Consider the following 21,283-nt stretch of genomic DNA (forward strand, 5'->3'; position numbering starts at 1 on the left):
ATTAAAACTAAATAAAATTTTTTAATTAAAATAAAACATTTTAAATCTTAAAGAAATATAAACGACCAATGTAATACTTTATCCTACCAAAAACTAAACATTCGCCTGCTACATTTATATCAGCCAAAATTCAAAACATGAGCCCATGCCTGAAGACAACAATAACAAAAAATTTTTTATTCAAATTAACAAATTCTTAATACTACAATATTACCAGATCTCACACCGTAATTAACCCATAAAGGTTTATAGTATTGGAAAACTTCTTTTTTTTTTGAGAACTTGTCCTTCTCTACTAACGTCAACTCTTTTCAGCAGATGTTAAAAATTTTTTGTTTAAGAGTCCGTTTGGAAGGTAGTAAAAATTATTTTTTTTTATTTTTGTAATATGAAAAGTCCCTATTTGGCACCACTTTAAAAAAAATTTTTAATTTGTTGAAAAATTAATTTGCAACTTTTTGAAAAAGTTGAAATATATTTCTCTACTTTTCCATAAGTTATTCTACCACTTACTTGAAAAAAAATTTAAAAAAGTCTACTTTTTTTTTTGACTCTGTGAAAAATGCTGACCCTTTACCACCATTTTCATCCAAGGTCTGCTAGAAGTACTGGTCTTTTACTATCATTCTACCATTATTCTCACGCAATATTCCATGTTCCAAACCTCACCATTTTCACGTAATGATTCATCTGATGGAAGTATTGATCATCCACCACTATTTTCAGACAGTTACTTTCCAATATTAAATATTGATTTTACATAACCTAATCACTAATATTGTGTATGATATGATAAGTGAAAATAAAAAATAAATATAAAATGTGTGTCAATGTATATTTTGTTACTATTTTTTTTTTTTACTCCTATTAGAACTCTCTTCTCCTTTATTGAGGACAAGAACTTGCTATAATTAACTATAAAAATAATAGCAAGCTATAAAATATTAAAATTACATATGAAAAAAATAAAATTAAAACTGAAATTTCATACCACAATCAAATACAAATTTAATAATAAAAAATAGAATGATAAATTGATAAAAAAAAATACTTAGAAAGAATATATGTAGTAGGATGTTTATCATCGTTATTTTAATATTCATTTTTTTTGTAAAAAAATTATTTTTTGAATTATTTATCCAAACGCTACAACTTTAAAATAAGTATTTTTATAACTAAAAATCCAAACACAAAATAATTTATTTATAAACTGCTATTAATAAAAATCATTATACTTTAAACTCTTTTTTCAAAAGAACTTATTTAAGTTATTTATTCAAACTGAACCTTAGTACCGTAGTCAAAATTTTTTTTACATTATGAATCCTTCGTAAGCAAATACAAGTACAAATTGAAAGCCAAATCAACTTTCCATCATTAAACATAGTTCAACATAGTTACATAGCAAACAATTATCATTATTTAGGGTTAATGCAATAGAACTTTTTATTCCTTTTAATTTAAAAGCTATTACAAATTATGCATACATTTTAAAAATTTTTGAATTTATAATATGTGAAAGGAAAAATTTTGGGAGCCAACTGTCGATTATCTCTTAGTTAGTTCTCTAACAAAATCGTATATAAACATATCTTCCGTATATTCTTTTAGATTTATATATGTCAATAATAAAAATTTATTTTTGTTGTCAACTTTTGTATTCGTCAAAAGAACATATTCAACCATATGTTCAATATTTTATTTTTGAAATATAATTTCACAGCTTTAAAATTAATCCATCCAACCTTCTCATGATGAGCTGGTCAACAACCGCTGCTATATATTCCCCTGTGATGCAATGTTAAGAAATTAATATAACTATATAAGATTAAGAAAACTTTTTTACCTCAAAAGAGAATAGATACTAATTTCAAAAAAATTTGTCCATTTGAATTCAAAACAAACGAGTATGATCATAAAAATAAAATTTCATAATAAAATGAGTTAATTTGAGTGTTTGACAATAATAATAGAGAATTAGAGATAATAGTCAACTTGATCAATTTATAAACTCACGTTAGCCTTCAACTCAACATATTACGAAATTTTGGTGAAAGCAAAAGAGTTGTTTAATCGATGTATATGAGAGAGGACAAGAGAGGGAGTGAGAGAATGAGGATGAAACACAGGGAGATCAACGACTATGTCATTGGAAGAGATAAGGGGGAAAGCGTGGAAGAGTATGCATCCGTTGTCAGGGAGGATTCTTTTTCAGAGGATTTCGAAAAGTCACGGGTCTCTTTTAGAGATAAGGTCATTGATACAGAGAAGTCTAAGGCCTTTGTTTTGGTAGAGTCTTTATTTAGGGATGGTATTGCAACGGTGGTGATAGGCAAGCAGAGTGACTCGCATCTACCGAGTATCAGTTTTACAGAAGAGGTAAAGAGCTGTTTGGCCGAAGGTGCTAGATAAGCATTATGATTACATGACTCTTACACATAAGCTTCGGATAGTATGGCACATTAAAGAAGGGTTTGATATAGGATTTGAGTATAGCGCATCAAAGTGGACATGACCACTAAACTAGCAGGAGACTTATGTTCAGATTAGCATGGGATTGCCGGTAAATATTATCGTTGAGGACATCACTCATGAAGTGGAGTATGAGAATTTAAATTTGATTTGGGCTACTTGTGCATGGTATAAACATGATAAGACAATGTGATCAGTGAAGGAGTTCTCAAAAAGGAAGGAAGTATAGTGCTATGGGTCACGACAAGTTCAATGAAGCCCTACAGCCAATGTCGCACAACGATCAGGAAATTCAAAAAGAGATTTGAAATGAAAATGCATGATTTAGGCGAGGAATTAGGAGTTGATAAAGCAGACTCTTTGGCTCCTAACGTGCATGATATTCACGTTAATAAGGCATGCAATGAAGATGCGGAGGGCTTGCAATAAGTATTGTGTAAGAAAAAAATTTCAATGGAACAAAAGCAAGGTTTAAAGGCCCAAGATGGATAGAAGTTCAAGATTGGTACGAGAAGAGTTCCAAAGCCCAAATCAATTAGAATCAGGATGGGACAGCGAGGGAAACATGAAGGCGTGCTATCTCCTTCGCGTAGAACTCTCGCACGCAAGGTTGCGAGAACCGGACCAGTCATTGAACCGGTCGAGTAACTAGTTCAATGATTTAATCGGGGTCCAACTGTGGTTGAACCAGTTTTATTAAATATATGATAAAATTATTAAAAATTCAATACACAATTTTAAATATACAAATTCAATAATTTCTTAACTAATAAAATTCAAAATTTTTATAATTTGACATAATAATTTATTTATATTTTATCATTAAAAATTTATAAAATAAAAATTTATTAATTAACTTCTAAATTATAAAAAAAAATAATCAGTAAGAATACTAATTGCAATCATTTTTCTTTTCGATATAAACATATCCCTCTCAGACCAGGGAGAAAAATAAACTAGAAGTACAAACTAACAATCTACAAAGAAAAGCAATAAATAAGCAGGCAAAACTCATAAAGGGCTAAAATTATTCATGAATCCAAGATTAATCAACAACAATAATCGAAGAACTCACTGCGGCAGAGAGTAGAGGAGGCCTGGAGTCCACGGCGGCAGAACAGAAGCTCGGCAAGACAGAAGTGGCCAACAACAGAAGCTTCGAAGTGACCAGCCACCGTCGACGACGACAGAATCTTCAAACCCTGCTTCTGACAACCAGACGACACCGACGACAAGGGCTTTAGAGTTTAGACGACGATGCCGTCGACAGAAGCTTTGACCCGCGATGGTGGCAACTGCTGGTGGTCACTACCGGCGTCCCTTGTGGTAACGATGGTAGAGTGTCTTCTCTCGTTGGTTGGAGGAAGAGGAAATTAGGGTTGAGGGAGGACGCGTAGTGTGTGTCTTCGTTAAGGGAGGAAACATTAGGTTAGGTTAGTTGTTTTCTTTTTTCAACGTCAAAATGATGCCGTTTTAAGGAAAATTAAAAAACCAGAGCCTTTAAAATATGGCAGGTTCACCCAGTTTATCGATTAACTGTCAGTTCGACCAGTTTTTTTATCGGTTTTTTGCAAGACAGTTCTGGAAGTTAACTGGATCGCCAGATGACCAATTTTCAGTTAATCCAGTTGAACTTATTGGTCCGATTCGATTTTCAGAACAATGCTCGCATGCCATGGCTCTTCTCTCCGAAAACGCCCATGACCTTCCTCCTTGCAAAACTCGTCGGTTGATAAAAATAAGGGCACGACAAAGGGTGCAGCTAGAAGCATGGCGAAGTGTACAGTGTTGGGGGACAGAGGGAGACAACTCTTGAGAGTCAGAATGTTCCAGCGCCGCAAGGCAAGCCTTCTCTTGAGGTTGGTGATTCAGTTTAGAGTCTTTTGTTATTTTTCTGTCCTTATTTTTATGGATATTTTAAATATAATTATTTGGAATATTAGAGATGCTTCTAATAAGTTTTCCCATGTGTATTGTAAGGAACTTGTTAGAAAATTTAGACATGTCTTCTTTATTATGGTTGAAATTCACTCCTCTTTTCAACATTTGAAATTGTTGAAACGAAAGGTGCTTGTTGGTATCATGGAAGCAAAGGGGCATAAGGGGAGAATTTGGTTTCTATCTTCAATGCAGGGTGCTTGTTGTAAGTTAATTGATGCTTTTAATTAGGGTATTACGGTTGAGGTTTAGTTGGATAATTTGATTTGGAGGTGTAGTGATATTTATGGTAGTCCCAAATTTAATATGAGGATTCTCCTTTGGGAATCTGGTTGCATAGTCCTTGGTTTTCCAAGGGCGTTGGATTGTTCTTGATGATTTTAATGAAGTCATATTTTCTCATAAATATAAGGGTTGTCACTTTTTAAGTCTAAGAGCAGATCGATTTGCTTCTTCATTAGGGATAGTAATTTGTTTGACCTGAAGACTATCAGAAGAAGATTCTCTTGGGACAGGAGGTTGAAAAATAATATTGAGGTGGCAAAAAAGCTTAGATGGGTTTATATAAATAGTGTTGGTTATCTCTTTTTTTAGAGGCCTATGCAAAAATTTTAAATAGACTTTAGTTTGACCATTGTCCTATTCTAGTGCATTGAAAAGGTCGTCCTCAACCTAAAGGGAATAGACCTTTCTGGTTTGTTGCGGCTTAGACTACTCACCCCGGGTACAGGGATATTGTGAACAAGTCATGGTGGTCTGGCTATAGTGGGATTCATGGCGAGCTATCAAAAGTCCAGAAGAATTTCTTAGAATTTAATTCGAAGGTGTTCGGTAATATTTTTGTTAGAAAATATGAATTAGAGTGCCAAATTAATTCTTTACAAAGGTGTTTGAAAGTGATGGATAACATTTATTTGCGCCAGAAAGAGCAACAATTGATTGAAGATTATAATAATACTCTAGTGCAAGAAGAGCTCTTGTAGTTCCAAAATTCAAAGAGCAGTGGGTATGATTTGGGGAGAGGATTACAAAATTCTTTCATGTTCAGACTCTTGTGCGATGAAAGTATAATAAGATAGATGGCCTTTTGCTCAAGGATAGAGTGTGGGAGACTGATCCAGAGGTTCTAGCTCGGGAAGCAGAGTCTTTCTACAAAAGCTTATTCTGTTAGCTGGATATTGTTGATTTGAGTTATCTTGGTGATGTGCCTCTTCCTTCTCTAAATGAGGAAGCTTGCTATGATCTTACAGTGCCAGTTACTATGGAGGAAGTTAAGACAGCTGATTTTCACATGAACTCTTTTAAGTTCCCGGGCCCAGATGGGTTTTAAACTTTCTTCTTCAAGAAATATTGGGCGATCATTGGTTCAGATGTTTGGAATATGGTTAAGCAGGCATTGTTCGGTGTTGCCGTTAATCCAAGGATGATGGAGACTTTATTAGTTCTAATTTTGAAGGTTGAAACACCGATATCTATGAAGAATTTTAGGCATATTAGCCTTTGCAACGTGGTTTACAAGATCATCACGAAAGTCTTTGTTAATAAACTCTGTCTTCATCTTGTGGATATTGTTGGCCTTCTTAAGGAGGGTGTATTTTGGAAAGAGAAACTCCTGACAACATCATTATTGCACAAGAAGTCTTTCATTTTATGAAAAAGACTAAGTTAAAAAAAGACATTATAGCCTTTAAGATTGATCTAGAGAAAGCGTATGACAGAGTTGTCTGGAGGGTTTTGGCCAAAACCCTTAAGAGCTTTGGTTTTTTCAGTCCTATAATCAATCTAATTATGAACACTGTCTCCTCTTTGTCTATTCTTTGGAATGGGAATCGACTAAATAGTTTTACTCCTAGCCGGAGTCTACGGCAAGGAGATTATATATCACCATACATTTTTGTGTTATGCATGGAGAGATTGGCTTGCTTTATTAATCATCAAGTTGAAATGGGCTTATGGGAGTCAATTGCTGTTTCTAGAGGAGGATCAAGAATATCTCACTTAATATTTGCAGATGATTTGCTTCTATTCTGTAAAGCTACAAAGAGACAAGTACAAAATATGATGGTGATTTTGAAAAATTTCTGCGAAACATATGGGATGAAGATTAATGTAGAGAAGTCTAAAACACTTTGCTCCAACAATGTATCTGCAACAATAAAAAACATATTCACTAGGATGTTCTCCATCAGATTTTTCTAGGACCTGTGTAAGTACCTTGGGATTACTGTTAACCATTATAGAGTGACTCAATCAGTTTTTAATGGTGTTTTGGATAAGATTTGGGGTAGACTCTGCTTGGTTAATTCAGTAGTAGCTGCTATTCCTATGTACCAAATGTAGGTCTCTATTTTCTCTAAAGGGATAGTCAGTAAGCTGGAGACTATGATGAGAAATTTTCTTTAGAAAGGTCAAGCTGATGGTAGAGATTTGGATCTTGTTAGTTGGAACTTGGAAGGTGTTGGTTACTCCAAATAAGTATGGGAGTTTGGGTATTAGAGATTCTTATTGTGCTAATATTGCTTTACATGGGAAGCTAGTTTAGACCTTTTTCCATTAGCCAAAAATAAGTTATGGGTCCAACTATTAACAGCCAAATATCGCTCCTCTCAAGATGATTGTTTTGATTGTTCAAGGGACATGGACTCTTACTTTTGGAAGAGTCTATGCAAAGCTTGAAAAGTATTGAAGGACGGAGTTGCTTGGTGTATTGGAATTTAAACAAGAATTTTTATTTTCTAACTGGAGGAGAGAGGAAAAACTATCTAATGAGATGTATTATGTTGATATTTCTGATTCAAATCTTCGAATAGAGGATCTTTGATCGTTTGGTAGGTGGCACTTGGAGAACCTTTATTCCCCTCTAAATTAGAGTCTGATAGATAACATTCTTTCTTATAATCCAAATGTGCAAGTGAGTTAGTGTTAGTTTGGGTCTGCTTCGAAGGTTTATGACTCGCGCAATGGTTACTTGTCGTTATGTAAGAAGCAATTTGGTTGGGAGAAGCGGGAGAATTGGCTTTGGCTTTGACGACAACTTATTTTGAAGAAGCACAAATTTTTGGCTTGGCTTTGTCTTAGGGAGGCTCTGCCTACTACAAGTTTTCACTTCATGAGAGGTATGTCAATCTCACATAGGTGTCCAAGATGCCTTTCTTTCTAGAAATCGGTTTTACATTGTATTCGAAAATATTTGAAAGCTCAGCTTGTGTGACACAGGTTAGATATCTCTTGTCATCTTCTAGATTTGAAGAATTGAATCTTGTGTCATAGCAAAGAGCATCATTTTAGATCCTTTTCGAGATTTTAGTAGATATGATGAGTAAGGAATAATAACATCTTTAGTTCTCATGAGCCTTAGCTTCCGAAAAAAAGTTATTCAGGTAGCTTTAGCTTTAGAAAATGAGCTTATGAGTCTTTTTGAATTGCAATGTATGTTTCTCTCTTCTACATTGAATAGCTCCTGGAATCCTCCATATGTGGATACTTTCAAGTTTATGTCTTGATTTTGTTTGAATGATCAGAGATTCTAATGGGAATGGGCAACGAGGGTGTTTAAGAATAACTGAGAGTAATAACATTTTTCAAGGGAAATTGTTTGTTATTTGGAGAGAATATCTCTTAGCCTGGGATGTGAATTCAAGAGATGTTATTTGTGAGACGGATTATGTGGAGGCGTTTAATCTTGTTTCTAATAATAAAAATAGTTTTGGATTTATTGATCCGTTGATGCTTAAGATAAGGAATATCTTAAATTGGAATTGGCGTGTTGACTTTCGTTTGATAATGAAATATGCAAATAAAGTGACGGACATCATGACAAAGTTGGTAATAAGGTTATATCATCATCACCAAGTGGAGTTTTTTTCTCCTTAAGAGGAATTTAAAAGTAGCCTTAAGTAGGACTGTACCTCTATCTAAACGGCGCTTGGAATTTTTTTTTTTTGTTTAATTTTTTTTAAATCACAAAAAAAAATCTCGACAAAATACAGACTAATTCATAGTGGATCTAAGTTTTATTTAAAAACAAGTGTAATTATCCGTGCCATGCACGTGATAAGATTTAAATTATAATAATTTAATTAATAAAAAAGTAACATGTTATGCATTATTTTTTTTAAATCTAGTGTTAATTAGATTAACTCTAAAATAGTTATTAATCGGTTTTAATAATCTATTTTTTTCAATAAATCAGACATATATATTGAATGTGATCATAAATAATATAGTAATAGTTAAATCCACCAACAAATATGTTGGTTATTATCACACTATAAAACAAATTAAATATAAAGGCTATTGGCACTTATAAATCTATAAAATCGCACTGACTTTAATTCGTGCAAGGGTTTACTTATCAAATAAACTTAAAATATGAACAAAAATTTTTTATAAAATAGACCTAGCATCACTTGAAAGAATTATGAAAATAATCAACTTACTTTATCATCCATAAGAACTATTTCTATGTAAGTTATCTTGTTGTCAAATTTGGATGGGACTTTCCATAACCTTATAATTTTTTCCTTTATTTTTCAAACTTTTTTATTACATAATCTACCATAAGTAACACTGTTGATAGAATCATAGTTAGTAGTCCATAGGTATGAAAAATAATAAACAGAAGAAGATTTATGTCTGAGGTACGAATTTTTTAGATGATAAATAATTATAACAATTCACTATTACTCCTTATATAGAAATACTTGTTACAATTAGGTGAAAGTTATGCTATTATATTTTATTAACCTTTATGATTAATTCAATAGAGATACTTATTCAATATATATGTTATCTACATTAATTATATGTCAATATTTTTAGGAAAGAACTAAAAGAAGAGATATATAAACATATATAATATTATTGCTATATAGGAAGCATATATAAATTGCTATATTTTTTTATTATATCATACAACTTAAAATTATAGTATCATGTTATTATTAATTCTAGATATACTTGTTATAATTATATCAAATTTAATTATGACTCTAAATAAATAAAATAGATAACATTTAATATTATTTTTTTCTTTTTTATATTTAATATTTACTGTAAATATAAAAAATAAAATAATTAATAAAAAATATGACCAAAAAATAAAACATATTAATTAAAATTCAATTTATTATCTAATTAATCTTGTGTCCATATGATATAACTTTACAAAAATTTTATGAATCACAATATTTTTTATTCTACAAAAAAAGAAAAATACTATATGTAACCGTTAGTAGTACAAAAATAATTATAAGAATTAATTATTGATATTGATATTAATCACAATTGATTTACCCTAACTTTTTTTAAAATATATTGTACCTTTTTAAAATATAATGCATGTACCGTGTATACCTATTATTATTATTATTATTATTATTATTATTATTATTATTATTATTATTATTATTATTCACTAATTGATATCAAATTAAATGGGTCACTATTAATGTGTGCATTAATTATTTCTTAATAAAATTATTACACTTGAATGAGAATTAGAACTACATCAATTGATATAATAAGAATAATTAAAAATATCGATGATTGATAAGTAGTTTAATAACGTATTGAATATTGATTTTTTTTCTTAATATATATACACATACATAAATAATTATATACCTATACATAAATAAAAAAAATATATGGATTATATTTTGTTAAATTTTATGTTACCGGTTATTAAAAACATTTAAATCACATATATTAATTATTTTTTGTTATAATTATTTCATTTTATATATATGATTATTGTTTATTCTACAATCGTGCAATAATTTTTTATATCCATATATATTTTTCAATTCCGACCCTATTCATACGCATATTAACAGTTATTTTTTTAACAGTGATGTTTTAATTTTTCGTTTTCCTTTTTTTCACGTCTCTTTCCTTTTATTAAATAGTGATGTTTTAATATTTTTTTAAAATATAATTTTTTTAATAATTACATTACTAATCTGAAATATAAAATGTGAAAAAAGTGATACATATATCTAAAAAAAACTTAAAAATCAGAAAAAAATTAATATTAAAAAATATAAAAATAATATATTCAAAAAGAATAGTCGTAATATATAAATTGAGTCAACAATTTAAATTTCTCTAAAACTAATTTAATCAAATGCCAATATTAGAAATAAATTACTTAAATAGTATTTAATCTATTCTACTCTTTAGACACGTATAGATTAGAGTCATTTTCGTAACAACAACCAACTGAAACAAAATCGTAAATTTGAACATTTAGAATTCGTGCAAATTCAGACCATTCCCTTGTTCTTTGAAAACCTTCTGTATTCATGATAGAGTTGAATCGCAATTCCTTTTATGGAAAAAGAGTTATGAAGGTGGCTCTGATGTGTTGGAGACTGAAATTTGAAAGTCACTATTTATATTTGAGTGTGACACTCATTAAATCCTAAAGGCCAAATATCTCTAGTTTTATTCTCATTTAATTCTAAATCAAAAGTAATAATGACTTATTTAATTCAGCATTTATGATAATAGATGAGATAACCATTATATAAGTCATTTAATTTAAAATAACTTAATTTGTGATTATAATTAATATATGTATTGCCCATAAATAGATTAGGAAATAATAATTTCGTAACAAAATAATCATTCAATTTGAATTACAATTAATTGATTGATGGAAATGATAATAAATTGTATGATGTTTAAATAATTAACCAAATCAATTAGTTGATATAATTAATTTATTATAATAAATTGAATTTAATGAGTTAAAAGAAATAAATCGAAAAATATCATAAAAAACATGCCACGACAATTTTATAATTAAGTGCAGAAATTTAATTTTTATATAATAGAATAAACATTTACAGATTATTATGTTAAACACACACTAAAAAAAATACACTAAATAAAATAAAAGTATCAATGATCAAATATAACCTAAAAATTACTTAAATTAAAAAAAGACCTGTGATGAATTATAATAAATCTATATATGAGAAATAAAAGTAAAATAAATAATTAAAAATAAAATAAAAAGAGCAATTAAGAAAAGTAAAAGAAGACAGAAAAAATAATATGTGTAGTAGATAAAAAATGTATTGCAATAGAAAATTAATATTATTAATTAATACAAAGAATGAAAGAGAAAAATTAAAATACAATCTTATTGAAAAAATTTCAAAAAAAATTATTTAAAAAAACTTATTAATTAACTTTTATAAAAAATTACAAAAAATTTAAATTATCTTTAAATAAAATAATAATACCTTTAAGAATTATTAATTAAAATAAAATCATAGAAAAATAGTAGCAAAATTAAGACAAAAAAAATAAAAATAAAAAAATTACAAATATTTTACTTGAAGTACAAAATAGAAAGAGAAAAAAGGGATATATAAAATAATAAAATAATAAATTGAATTAATTGAGTTCTTTATTTCGTTGCTTTATATATTATTTATTAAATAATTTAATATTTATCTCGATCAAATTAAATAATAAAATAGTTATAATTAATTTAATTTAATGAATCAAACAAAATTTAAAATAATTTGATATTTACTCTAATTAAATTAAATATTTGAAGTTATGATTAATGTAATTTAATGAATCAAATAAAATATTAAATAATAAAATATTTATCTTAATCAAATCAAATTACATAATTGATTAGCTATAATTAATACAATTGAATGAATTAAACACATTAAATTGAAAAATAATTTAGTTGATTTATGTCTTAAGGACACATTTTAAAAATATTTATTTTTCAACAATTTTTATAAAAAAATTTTATAATGTTTTTAATTTATGGTCTAAAGGCACACTTATAATAACCAATTAAAAAGTACTTAATTAGTTTATACAAATAATTAGTATAATTGATTTAGTTCAATAAATTAAAAAAAATAAATGTGAAAGAAAGAAATAAAAGAAAGTGAAATTATAAAAATGTGTAGCCATTAAAAAGCAATAATTTTTTTTAGTTTTTATTTATTAATTATTAATTTATTTATAATTAATTTCACAATATTTATTATACGTTATTCATCTTACATATTAATACAATCAATTAATTGATATCAATAATTGATAATTAATTATAATTGATATAACTCATTTAACTATATTTTCTAAATAAATAATTAAAAATGCACGTCTTAATTTTTTGTTGAAGTAGAATAAAATAATTACATCATTAGAAGAATTACCATCATGAATAAAATTTTGTCAAAAAATAAAAAACTGCATACATAGTGAATTTAAAAAATAAATATTATTAAGTAATTATGTTTTTTAATAAATAATAAAAAATTAAATATTATAAACTATATTCTTTTAAAAGTAATCCTTTTAAGTTGTTATGTTTGGCATGATTTATTTATATATCATTTAAATTGACATTATTTTTAATTGTAATAATCATTTATTCTTAATAATTATTGTTAGAATTTAATAATTTTTCATACCTTACAATAATTATATATAAAAAAACATATATATCCTGAAAAAATAATAGCATATTAAATGAATAAGATGATTCAATTAATTATATAAATAATAACATATTTATAAATATTAATAATGAAAATAGTCTCACTAATATAAATGATCAATGCAATAATATAATTATATGAAAAAACAACTAATTACATAATTGCATAATTTTTAAAATCCTATATAATTGAATCTAATAGACAAATAAAAAATATCTATATGATAATGTCCTAATATTTTAGCATATTATAAATCATATTATAAATTTATATATCATATTATAATTTTAAGTCAACTCCTTAAACACATTATAACATAAACCATCTAAAAAGATAAACCAAATTAACGAATATCACATGGGTCACAACATACATTCTAAATTGTCACGATATTTCAAATAAAATGAGCATCAATACAGACAAATCAATGAATATAACTAAAATAAAGAGCAACAAAGAGACATACAAAAAAGAGAGAGAGAGAGGGAGAGAGAGAGAGAAAAAAGAACAAATGAGTAAAAAATATTTAATCTTGTATAAATAGATGGTACTAAAAAAATTAAAATAATTAAATGAATTCATATATTTTGTTATCGTATTTATTATTTGTTAAATAACTTGATATTTACTCTAATCAAATCAAATAATTAATATAATTAACCAAATTAATTAATTGATATAATTAATTATAATTAATCAATTCATATAAATTATAATAAATGATAAGATTTGAATATCTAATCAAATTAATTAATTGATATAATTAATTAATTATAATTGATTTGCTTTAACGAATTAGATGAAATAAATCAGGAAACACTTCAAGAGCATGCCACATCAGTTTCATTATTAAGTGTAAAAATTCGATTTTCATAGATTAAATATTAATTGTAATATTATAATATAATTATAATAAAGATATTTTTTTAAAATAAATTTATTTAGAGAAATATAAATTAGTTATTATTAACCGGTGTCATTATTATATAATTATTATATTATATTATTATTGTTATTATTATTATTATTATCAATATAATTAAAATAATTAAAAATATTTTCAATTGATAATTGATAAGTAATTTAATAATGTATTAAATATTAATTTTATATAACTAATAAAAATATTTTTTAAAATTAGTATAATTATGTATTATTACTTAAATTTTGATTATAGTATAAGTATAATAAATTTATTTTTATAAAATAAATTTAGAAGAGAAAATAGTGTATTTATTTTGACGAAAAAATAGATTTATGAGAAATTACCATCTCATTTTTATTAGTTTGGAGAAAATCTAATTTTAATATATTAAGTAGATAAATAGATAAATAGAAAAGTAGATAAGTAGATAGATTTGCAAGTCAATGAGTTGTTGTAAACTGTAGGTATATAGTGAAATCTGAACTTTCACAGTTACTTAAACGAGTAAACTAACTACTTGTATAATTCAAACTAGTTAATTAATTGATTATTTTTTATATAATTTGAGTATTTTTTATTTTTTTTTATTTTTTTATTTTTTCGGCATTGGCATATACTAGGATTCCTATTCGAATTTGGTATCTTCTTATTTGAAATCTGATATGGCTTTCACTCCAAGCTTTGCTCAGATAAGATCGTAAGGAGCTCGTGCAAAGTGCAAACTCTTAGGATCCCGCGCTCCTACTCCTTCTACACTTCCAACCTCATCCTTCTCAGATTCGTCGGACACAGCGGCAACGCAACCAACCACGCTGCAGATTTTAGTTTCCGCTTCACCGCTTCTGCGGATCTGCACCTGAAACTCTCTTCTGTGCTACACTGCTACTGCTTATTGCTCTCGTGCTCTATATTTACCTGTTCTTACTTGGTATCAATTTATCTCTATTCTTTTAATTTAAATTTCAAGTTGAGCAATGCCGTTCAGAACTTGTTCTTAATTAACATCAATCAGCACAACATTTTACCGAAAGTAATGAATGCAACTCCTCTAAGCTACCTTTTGTCTCACCCAAAATCTTTTTAAGCTGATTTAGAGGGCTTCAAATCCCAGAATTTTATCAAACAAAGCTTTGAGGATATGGGGAGCTCGGAGAAGGTTGTTGCTGTGATCATGGTGGGTGGACCCACCAAAGGTACTTTGTTTTTTTTTTCTGGAAATTTTTGGTATTGAGGAAAGTTAGAGTCTTTATCATAATTGGTGTTCTGTCTGGGTTCCAATTTTTGTTTGTTATGTTGCAGGGACCAGATTTAGGCCTCTTTCATTCGCCATTCCGAAACCCCTTATCCCTTTGGCTGGCCAGCCAATGGTTCATCATCCTATATCAGCTTGTAAGAGGGTATGCTTGATGCTTCTTTTTGTGTGTGTGTGTATATGTTGTTGATTTGTTATTGTTGTTGGTTCTTTTTTTTTTTAAAAAAAGAAAGAAAAAACTACATTTCACACTGTTGTTCCAACCAAATTAAGGAAACCCTGAAAAAGGAGGAACTTTTACTTTGAATTTCAATGTTGACTTGCTAAGAGAACAGGAAAAAAAATTTGGATTTCTCAATGTAGGATACTGATGTATAGAGCAGAGCTGGGTCAAGGTTGATTGAATAGTAGGCAAACTTGTGTTTCTATATTTTTAGGAGAAAGAAAACAAAAAGGAAATTGAATTTCTCAATGTAGTTGCTGATGTATTGACTAAGTCTGGGTCTATAGAATTCAGGGAATCTGGAGATAGAGATAGAGATTGAGTGAATCTGAATGGATATTGTTATTCTGAGAATGATATGTTGTACATGAGTTTGTATAGGGGATACAGAGTGGTATTAGGGTCTCTTATTACTTAGTCAGTTATTACTGTCAATTCTGTATTGAGCATTGAGATGTAATCTACTAATACAGTCCTTATCCTACAGCTTCACTCTATTATGATCTTGCTTGGTTGAGTGGACCTGTGTTTGTTGAGTGGTGGGTGAATTCATGTTTATATATACACACACATACACACACTCAATGTAGATATTGATAATTGATGTATAAACCAACACTGGGTCTGGATTGATGAGTGGTAAGCATACTCAATCACTTCCCACTTTCCAGCATGTTGGGAGAGGCAGTCACAGTGCTAAATTAGTCATATTCTTGGTATTGGGATCTGAACACCGTGGTAAAGGTTAAAAAAAGAAAAGGAAAGATTGAAGATACTGATGTATAGATTTTTATTTGCTAATTTAAAGACACTATAGGGTTGTCCAATTGAAGTAGCTGACTCTATTTATTGGTACAAGGCTTAGCTAATGTTGTAATCTAAAATTCAAATTTAGTTTCCAGATTGATAATGGATGAAGCAGAGATGATATGAATGAAAATTTTAAATTATTTCTACTTAGTTTTTGTCTTCTACAGATACCCAATTTGGCACAAATATATCTGATTGGATTCTATGACGAGCGGGAATTTGCACTATATGTCTCTTCGATTTCAAATGAGCTGAAATTACCAGTAAGGTGACTACTCCTTACTTATATGGCTCCTTTTATCATATAAAAAAAATTAATGGAGGACAGTCCGGTTAGAAACACATCTCCTACGACCTATTTTACGTTATTTTGCTGGTTAACTTTATAAATGCTTTATGTCGAAGTCTAACAGATGGACTGCATTGTTGTATTGCAGTCACATATCTTCCTCCTAAATTGTGACGTCTGCTGCAGTTTCCCGTTAGCATCCATGCTTGGTTAGTATGTGGTTATTAAGACAGTAGTTCTTCAGAGGTTCGACACTACTGACCTCTTTCTTTATTTACCTTTTGTAGAAGCACATGTAAAGTATGGTGGTATGGGGACAATGTTGGTAATCAAGGTCGGTGCTTGAAACTATATTGCATACATATCCACATCTATTTAAAGGAATGCAGATGTTTGTTTAATGCGAAACTATTTTTTACGTTTTCCTTCTGTGATTATATGGATTTCATGTGTAGGTTTCGGCTGAATTAGCCAGCGAATTTGGGGAGTTGGTTGCGGATCCAACAACTAATGAATTGCTGCATTATACTGAGAAGCCTGAGACTTTTGTTAGTATTCGGTTTGGCTCTTATCTCTTTATTTTATAAGAAAATAAAAATCCAATGCTGTAGCGTGCTTCTGACTATGCCTAGTGTAGATTAACCATTTTACAATATGCAGGTTAGTGACTTAATAAATTGTGGAGTCTATATTTTCACGCCCGATATTTTTTCTGCCATCCAAGATGTATCCACAAATCGAGAAGGCAGAGGTTGGTCTCTTTCTGTTAAAGTTTTGAAGGCCTCGATTTTAAAAGTGTTGTGTTCCATGATTTAGTTCCCTAATCAACAATATTTAAACAATAAATAACACATAGAACAAGCATTGTTTCTTTTATGGCTGGTTCACATCTTCAAAAGCACCACACAAACAAACGTGTGCAGTCAAAATAATGCATCTTGTCCCCTGGTTTTCCTCATACAATACTTTCTTTTACAATATATTATTACAGGTCTCAAAACTGTATACATTTTATTTTTCCTTTATTATTTCTTTTATAGCTTTTGTCTTTGCTGAGAAAAATTAGTACTAAATTAGTTACCATGTCCAACCTTCCAAATTCCAAATATCCATATCAATTATACTCCTTGGCTCTTCCAAATTCCAAACATCCATATCAATTATACTCCTTGGCTCTTCGTTAGAGTATTGGCCTATATATTGCAAAATGGGAACAACCTTATTTTTTCAATTTATGTAAAAAAAAGGGGGGCTAGTTAGGCTAAGTGCCACATTTATCAAGAAGACATGTACACAAATGGCTTATCAATTAGATACTTATATTGGATTTCTTGTTTATATTGAAGGTAAAGGGCAAAAAAAAGGAAAAAAAAAGAGAAAGAAAACTATTTGGAAACAAATAGATGGACTTACCCTTAGCTGATTTTGTAATGAAGTCCTTTCTATTATTCATGTAAGAAAAATATGGTATATTTTGATGACACAATGGATGTCTGCATAGTAAAGCATTCTAACAATTATACTTTCAAGGAAGGTCTATTTGTACTCGTTCTTTCAAATTCCTCTGCACTATATTTGATGCATCCATAACATTGAATTCGATGCGTCTATGACAAGCAAGTTTGAGAACAAGAATATCGGAATGCTTTCCTTTGATTTTTCCCCCCTCTTGCTCTGTCTGCTAGACTGCTAGTTAACTTTGTGCTGTGTAATTTGGCACCAATGAAACTTTATTTTTCGTTATTTATTATTTCTTAAAAATTTCAGCTATTTCCTTTTGTTTTGACACTGCAGCCAATCTTCGTCGTGTCTCCAGCTTTGAAGCACTCCAATATGCCACAAGGTTGATTAAACCCCCCTACTTTTTCTTTGTTTTGGTGTGTAGCGAATTCGAGGCAATTTTTTTCAATGGCACTAATTGCTTATAAATATTTGACTCCATTGTTCATTCTTGATAATTCAATGAAAAATCAGATGCAGCACATTGATTCCCAAACCTTTTTTATTGCACATATTTCTTCCTTTGTAAAACTGCAATATCTTCAAGGGTTTTGAAATGTTTTTCCTTCAGGAGTATTCCTCCGGATTTTGTAAGACTGGATCAAGATATATTGTCACCCCTAGCTGGAAAGAAGCAACTATATACATATGAGACAAATGATTTCTGGGAGCAAATCAAAACTCCAGGGTAGGCTTGTGCACTATCTTCATATTACTCTAAGCTTAAATTGTGGAATTTTTGGGATTTCACTTGGTGTTTATACATGCATCAACAGAATATCCCTGAAATGCTCAGAGTTGTATCTTGCACAATACCGGCATACTTCACCGCATCTTTTATCCAGTGGAGATGGTACAAGAAGTGCGACCATTGTTGGTGATGTATATATTCATCCATCTGCGAAAGTTCATCCATCTGCAAAGGTAGTCCCATTCTTGCCTGTATAAGATCATAAATCCTTTCCATTTTTAGACAAAAATAATAAGATTGAGGTAATACATTAATACATTTTCTGCTATATTCACTAAAGACCTGCTAAATGCCGAGGGATTAAGCAGCTCTCCGCATTTTTGTTGACATATGTTCCTATTATACGTAGGGTGTGTTTGCGAGTTTCGAGGTACTAGAAATCAGGATACAATCATATCATATCAAAGTATCAAATATTTCTCTCAGGAATCAGGATTAGCATTGATATTTATCATCATTCTCTTAGTAGTACAGGGTTTTACTATTGTTATGCTAGTATTACTCTCAGATAAGACACATCACATAGAGTAATATATTCTTTTACTAGGGATGAAAAGGTAAATTAAATTAAATCTCATAAAACCCCCAATCTGGGAGAACTTGAAAATTGGGAGTTGGAAGGGTTTGGAGGGTTAACAAAATTTTCCAAAACCCTTGCCCTCCTAATAATAAAACTCGTGAACGAGGTTTAACCCTCCAAAGCCTTCCCCTCCCCTCCAAAACCAAACTCGTGAACACCCCCTTAGTGTTTTTTATGGATAATAACCAGTTATTATAGCTTCTACATTGAGAATTCAAGGTGTATCTTTTATCATAATGGGACATGTTCCTAACTCAGAAATGCAAAAATGCTTAACTAGAGTATATGATATTTCCAAATAGTATGAGTGAATATATTATGCTAAAGCTCTTCTTGAGTCCATACTATTTACTATTCTCTGGTGTCTTGCCAGGAAAGGGTCTGAGAATTTTCAAAGGTTGTTCTTTGCTTTCAACAAATATTAGTACAAGGTTGTCCTTTTTGCTTCTCTTAGGTGTGTTCTCCTTAGATCTATTTCTTTGGTTGATTGACATGCCTTGTTATATGGCAGAGTCTATTATTACCTACATGCTTTCTATTTCTTTGAGAATACCTTACCCTCTTTCCAGTGATTTTTTTTCTTTCTAATGATAAATTCCTTGTTCTGTAAAAAGAACTGCAAACTAATTTTGTTTATTCAGCAGATTGGTTCCAATGCTTCTATCTCGGCAAATGTTCGTGTGGGTGCTGGTGCCAGGTTAATCAACTGTATCATCTTGGATGATGTTGAAATTAAGGTACGGAACTGAATGCCTAAGATGTCTCTTCTTTACTACCTAAAAACATTATGTATGTGTTATTTATTTATTTTTTTATTCTCTTGACAGGAAAATGCAGTAGTTATAAATTCTATTGTTGGATGGAAGTCATCAATTGGAAGATGGTCACGAGCGCAGGCAAGTTCTGTGCATTTCTAATAGTAAAGTGGATAAAGCTATAATAGAGACAATTGGAATATAAAGGAAAATTTTCAACAATCAAAATTTCCATTACATTCGCAATTTAAATTGCCAATTAAAAAACTTATATACCATCCATTCAAGCTTTCTGTGGCTGACTTATAGTGGAATTGAGTGGTTCAGGCTGAAGGTGACTACAATAAAAAGCTTGGTATAACCATTCTAGGTACACTTCACTGCTCACTTAATTGCTTATTACCTTAGTTTTGTTTTATTGGTTATTTTGATTTTGTAATGTATCAATGTATCTGGATACAATCTTGTTTCTGGGTAAATTGATACAAAAGTTACCAAATTTTTATCGCTAGTTCTCAAATTTTATGTTTGTTGCATTTTCAGTACTACTAACCTTCTCTTTGTTCTCCCCTTCAATAATAATTTAGGAGAAGCTGTGACAGTGGAAGATGAGGTGGTGGTGGTTAACAGCATTGTTCTTCCCAATAAGACTCTTAATGTCAGTGTACAAGAAGAAATCATCTTATAATCCAGAGAGAAAGTTTATGTATAATGGACCACTAAGAAATGCTCCATTTGAAATATCATATCCTACTAGAGGCTCCTGGAATTTTTGGCTTATATATTTGAAAATTTGGCTGAGCAAGTAACAATGTAACATATTATAAAAGAAAACTGAGTGTTATAATTTTTGTTAATCTTGGGTATGCTTGTTAGTCCTATTGGCTGATATGTTTGTTGTTTGAATGAGATGGTTTTTATCACTGATTCCGTAAAAAAATTTATCATAGTAAAAGTTGTATTTCAGTTCAAAGGGAGAGGGAGAGAAAGCAAAAGTTTCCTGTGAATTTCATACTATAAGTTCATTTCTCTGGCTTCCCCTTCAAGCTTCAAAACAAAATGTTGTCCTTGACTAATAGAAGATTACATAGAACCTCAACAAAGTGTTTGGTAAGGACCATTTCCACTTTACTTACTTAGGCTTTGTTTGTGAGTTTGGAGGGAAAGAAAGGGGAGAAAGTAATGAGTTTCCTTCTCATGTTTGGAGTATAAAAGCTGATTATAAAGGAGATGAGGTTTTGACATTCGTGCTAAGTGAGGTTTTAACAAATGCATGAAAACAAAACTCAGCTTTGAAAGAGAAAA

At 29.6% G+C, this 21,283-nt stretch overlaps 1 pseudogene; it reads left to right on the forward strand.

Annotated features, from left to right (window-relative positions):
* The first annotated feature begins 14,451 nt into the window (after window positions 1-14,451).
* LOC107491390 (uncharacterized) lies at window positions 14,452-20,835 on the forward strand (annotated as a pseudogene).
* Window positions 20,836-21,283: the final 448 nt, after the last annotated feature.

Source organism: Arachis duranensis, chromosome 5, assembly GCF_000817695.3.
Source record: "Arachis duranensis cultivar V14167 chromosome 5, aradu.V14167.gnm2.J7QH, whole genome shotgun sequence".
In the NCBI taxonomy this organism is placed as follows: Eukaryota; Viridiplantae; Streptophyta; class Magnoliopsida; order Fabales; family Fabaceae; genus Arachis; species Arachis duranensis.